The sequence below is a fragment of the Alligator sinensis genome, unplaced genomic scaffold (genome assembly GCF_000455745.1).
Source record: "Alligator sinensis unplaced genomic scaffold, ASM45574v1 scaffold542_1, whole genome shotgun sequence".
Taxonomy (NCBI): domain Eukaryota; kingdom Metazoa; phylum Chordata; order Crocodylia; family Alligatoridae; genus Alligator; species Alligator sinensis.
Genome location: NW_005841963.1, coordinates 1,644,750 through 1,650,772, shown reverse-complemented (window position 1 = coordinate 1,650,772; position 6,023 = coordinate 1,644,750).

Sequence of the window (6,023 nt, the reverse complement as noted above, 5' to 3'; positions counted from 1 at the left end):
CATTTTGCTCCCTGAGAGGGGTCCCCATCCTCATCCCTGTCCCCTAGGAAGGATCCCCAAGGCTACCATGAACCAAGGGCATACCGGCAGCCCATCTCATGCACCCCACTAGAGAGGGGCTGTAGGCCTCAACATCCTACTTCCAGACTGTTGACACCTGAGAGAGAGAGTCTCAGAGTGGAGCCTGCATCCTGACCAGATGTACTTTGACTCTGATGACAGCCTAGGATTGGTAGATATAGAATTGTTTGATTATTTGTATTGTGGCTTTTCTGTTCTTACTCTGTATCAATAAATTCACCTATTATCAACTGGCAGGTGTTGTGGTCAGTCTGAGGGTTGTGGTCACCCAGTGCTGGGTCTGAATCCAGTGTCAACACCATGAGCTCTGTGATTTTTTGTGGTGGGGGGAGAAAATTAACCACATGACTTGAGGAATCTTATTGACACAAATGGCTGTGACTATCTATCTGTGAACTTGTCTACCTAAAGCACCAATTTGCCTTTTAGAAACTGTTATTTTTAACCCCATTGGAAGAGGACTTTGAAACTGTGGCCCTTGTTCTGTAACCATGAACAGATCAGATTTTGGAAAAGGGGGGTTCAGTTGGTGTTGTGCATCATCCCATATAACACAGCACATACTTTTCTCCGGCTAAAAAGAAACTAGAAGTTTTACTAATATGCTCATGGCCAAGGGCTATATTATTCAGTTTATGATTGAAGAAAAACCAAAAAATATGCTTTTTTGGAATGAGTTAAAAACAGTTTGCAGAGCTGTGAAATAGGAGCTACATTACCAGGAGCAACTAAGAGACAGCAAAATTGCAGAAGAAAAACTAACTTGATTAGCAGAGCATCAAGGCCACTGAAAAGAAGAGAAGATTATTAACACCTATAGAATGAAGAGTTTTGAAGGAATCAGGTAGGTTTTAATGAGACATGAATTGAATTGATGCTCTCACTGTTGCTTGAACAGATATGCTGCTGCCACTGCCAGGCAGTTTCTTTTGAAGTTTGGATGAAGCAGGAATCAAAGTGGTGAGCAACTGTAGCAGTACACCCCTCCTGGATTCACCACTACCTGCACTAAACCCATGTTGATATGACCTCACATACCCTATTAAAGCAATGTCCTAATTCTACTGTGACTCAGTTCATTATATTTGACTGGGATATCAACTGCTATGAATAGGTGCACTGAATACACTTCCAATAATTCTTGAAGGCTCAGTACTATAGTACTGATCCTATAAGAAGAGGATTAATGTAATGATTTGCAAAAGAATTACAATCTCTCAGGAAAATCAGAAGCTGGGAAATTAAAAATATGACCCCCCCCCACACTGATTCCTCATTCCCACCAATATCCTATATAATCAATGCAATGTTACATCCATGCTGTCCAGCAATAATAAGATGTATGTGCTGCAAGAAAGCAATCTCAAAATCTCATCTAGAAGAATAATTTTATATATGATGTACAAAAAGATTACAATGCATAAATCAAATACACCTGAACAGTACTATTGGAATAAAACACAAAATATAGGCATTCGTGCCATGTGCTTGAGCTATTTGTATTTTGCTAGAGCTTGTGTTGTATATATTAAATATTATATTTTATTAAAGGTTAACAGTGAAACAAATGATATAGTATCTATATAGATATTTATAAAAATCTCATCATTATATACTTTCTGTTAATATTCAGGAAAATATTAGTCAGATCAGTTACTTTCTGACTTTTGTCTGTTATCAGGTATTTTATGAACTATAATCTCAAATTACTACAGTTTGAGCTGTAGAGATTGTATCAAAAGGTGAAAGCTGTAACAGGTCCATATCCTGGATGGATTGAGCACAGAAGCGGGGTATTTAATACAGATTGACCATTATCTTGCATACTTCTGCAGAGAAGGCTGGAAAAACCCAGCTTTTTGATTGACCATGCAAATTGAATTGGGAATCCCCTTGTGCTAAAAAGCATGGGTTTCTACAGCTTTGGATAATGAATGTCAGGTGTACACAGAAAAACAAATCTCTTGATGAATCCTGTGGGAATTATAGATACTCCAATTGGAACTGATTGACAGATGGTTTCCATATCTCAAGAATTTTTCTTTAAAGTTTCCCATCTTGCATTTTGACAAGCCCAAGACCTTGTAAAGTGTTTCAGAGGCAGACCTACAAAGAAAATATATAATGGAATAGCGAACTAGCCCAGCAATATGGGTGAGTGCTTATATGGGCTGAATAGTTCAAGTCCCTAGTTTGAATCCAGCAGAGCACTGGATACTGGGTAGCCCATATCCAAAATGGCTTCTGTAAGCACTGAGGGTGCCTGTACATGGGCAAGGAGGCTGCTTTGACATACTGAGCATTGGAGCAGACTCAATTAATTGTTTGAGTCTTCTAGAGTGTGGTAATTACTGCACTCCAGCCCACCTCCATGTCTCATATATCAGCATCCCTGCAGTTCAAAATAGCAGCAGGGGCACTTTAAGCTCATCAAACAAGCTTTAGTTCAAACATCCCCACTGCCATTTTGAAGCATGGGGGTACTGATACACAAGATGCTGCAATACTTTAATTAGAGTGGCTCTTGGAGCCGCTCTGATTAAAGTACCACCCCCACACGCCCAGAGCATGTGTAAAAGTTACCTGAATTATTTGTTATTTTAGAGTTGAAATTCTAGTCTAGATTTGATATTTTTTAATGAACATTTACCCAGAACTGGGAATTTTGGTAAAATATTTCAATTTCAACTAATAATATTTTCCAGTGAAAATATATTTTTAATCACACTCTCTCAACAAACTCTTCTCTTGAAAAAAATTCAGTCATGTAGATGGATACACTCTAAATATTCAAATTGGAAAAACTTTTGATGTAAACATTTCAGTAGTATCTAAGTGATTTAGGCTTCTAAGTTCTATTCACAAAAGGGATTTAGGTTCTTAGAAAGCTAGGTCTATTTCTAAGTCATGCTTAAGCTTTGGAAATACTATCCGCTATCCTTTTTATCTTCCCTGAGAGTTGAATACAGAGATTTTTTGTTCCATTCTTGAGCAATTTCTTTCACACTTTAACTAATACACTTAGCAAAGTGATGTTAGTAGATCACATGGAGGAACCTTAAATCAACATGCAAAAGATCTACGTCATTACATTATACTTGTATAAAATCTGAGTATTTTTATATCCAGAATAAAAGGCATAGAATATATTTTGAATCCTCAATTATCCTGATTTTATCTAAAATGGTAAACTTCCAAAAAATGTTTTTGGATAATAACCAAAATAATCCTGACCTCTATACTCTAAAAATCAGAAGAGACACAGTCTAGTCTGACCTGGATGGGCCTGCATTAAAAATCACACAACAAAAGTACTCTTGGGCATGTCCAGATGAGTGTGGACGTGCAGTTTGTGGCACTGCAGATCCATCTGTGGCACTGCAAACTGAACACACCACACATGTAGAAATTTGCCGTGCTGCTAATTTTCAGCATGGAGGGTTCTTATGATACCAGGAGATCCCAGTGTCAAAAAAACCTATGCCAGAAAAAAGAGGTACAGAATATATGGTGGAAGTGTGCTGTGCCCAAAACTGGAGCCTGGTCAGTCAGAGCCATGCTCTGGCTGCCAGCCGGGCTCCACACACCCAGATTGCCACTGCTAAAACCCCAAGAGGCCCCCAGGACCCCAGGCAAGGCTGCTGGGGCCAGCCCAAGTGCTGGCCCCAGCCTTCCCTATCTAACCCAGGGCAACTTGCCATGCACCAGGGCATGCATACAGGGACATTTCTTGGGAAAGGTAGCAGCAGCATAACTATGTACCGCTGCTATTTGCCCCCGGGGAAATGCATGTGTGTGCTCATCTGGATGTGCCCCTGTATTTCAGAAAGAAAATAAGGTGAAAAAAGACACACATATGCATGTGCATGCATACACATGCGCACATGTGCACACATGCACATGTAAACACTAAACCATTCCAAACTGTAGTCTGTTGCAATATGAAAGCCATGTAAAGTCTTAATTGATTTCCCTGTTGTTAGAAGAATTTCCCAAATTGTATTAGTTTCCATTAAAGATAATTCCTATCTATATTGGGCCATAATCTATTGATTAAAGAGAAAGTACCAAATGATTTATAAAGTTCTGTTTGTGGTCATACATACAGGCTTTCTTCCTACAAACTTTTTTCTCCAATTTTATTTTTGTACCTGGGTAAAGACAATCGTAAAGAGAAATATCAGTCAGAGAAGGTTTTTAGCCTTAAGGTGTGACTGCTCTGAACTTGAGCTAGCACTAACACTTATCAACATTTGGGCAGCTCAAAGTGCAACATGTAACAAGGCCCTAATATCATGTAAAGCTATCCAAAATAGCTCAGAACAAGACATTTTAGACATTAGAAGCAAGACATCCTTGTAGTGTAGTGTGCTGTTCCACCTAGGCTAAGTAAAACTACTGAGAGTGTGCATCTACATGAGCCACTAAATGCTCGGTAGACTAATGAATTATTGCATACTGGTGAAAGCCATGCACTACCGCACAGTAGAATTAGTCTACTACACATTAGTATTACTTCAAAGGTGTACGTTGGCACTACCGCACAGTAGCACAAGTTACTTTGCATTTAGTTAGTACCTGTTATTACAGGTACTAAACTTAATATGCGGTAACCACAGTGCATTAATGCACTTGTAAACGTGCCCAGAGACAGAGTATATTAGTGACAGGTGAAGCACTATGTTAAAATACCTATGCTTCAATACCCGAGCTAACTTGTTTAAACACATGTTGGGTGACTGCATGACATTGCATCATGTAGTAAAGACATATTCAGCGTCATTGATAATTATGTCTTTCATTTTTAGTTGCTCACTCATCATGATACATGCCAAACAAAATCTAGTTGTAGTATTTCATGAAAAAGCATATCTACAGTTGAGAAACATGAGAGTTTGGAGTCTGTTTATTAATCACAAACCAACTATCATTGTACTGAATCTTGCTTATAGAATCTTTTATAAAGTGACTAGAATCAATGCACACAAAGCACTAGGTCAGGGGCAATGCATAGGGGGTGCATGCAGGTGCACGTGCACCCCCTGAGCGTGGCGGTGCACCCCCTGCAAAAAGGCTTCATCAACACTGTCACTGCTCACCATGCCACTGCCAACACCACCGGCGGCATCTGTGGGTCATCCATGATCGCTACTGGCCACTGCTGCCACTGCCGGTGGTGCCTGAGGGTGGTTGCCAACTTCCTGGTTGGCGCTTGCCACCCTCCTCCCACCACTGACATTGTCAGTGGGGTCTGCGGGAGCTCTGCGCTTACCACCACAGGGCTCCCACTGCTACACTCCCACTGCTGCCAGTGCAGCTGTGCCCCCTCTGATTCCAGGGGCACACGCTGTTCATGCCCTAGGTACCGGTATTGATTCAGAAAGGAGATATACAATTTGAAGGGAAAAAAAAAGTAATAAACATTGACAACTTGTTAGTGATGTCTCCTCAAGAAACGAGTCCAATGGTATTCTTTTACGCTATGTATCTGTTCCAGTAGAATAGTTTGATTATTAGGAGCTAAGTGTTTGAGAGTGTTGATATGGATTTTCTTGATAAAGGTATGGTGAGAATTAGAAGTGTGGCGGCGAGGCACCTCCACAGGCTCCCAAATTCCCCGTGGGCCCCAAAACCCGGAAACAGACCCCCGGTGGGGATAACTTACCTCCCGCTGGGCAGCCAAAGCAGGAGTCGGGACCATGGCCACAGCCATGCGAGCTGGGGTTACACTGGCTGTTTAATCAGCTGTTTCCCACATGGGGAACAACTGGACCAATCGCGGAAGCCGTACCAGCTGCCACGGGAAACTTTAAAAGCCCTGCTGGAACCAGGGCAGGGAGTGAGCCAGGGAGAAAGAGCGCTGGTGGGCAGCACTTAAGATGTGCTGAGGGTCAGGCATTGGAGAGGAGCGGCACAACCTGCACGGCACCCGCAGGCAGCGC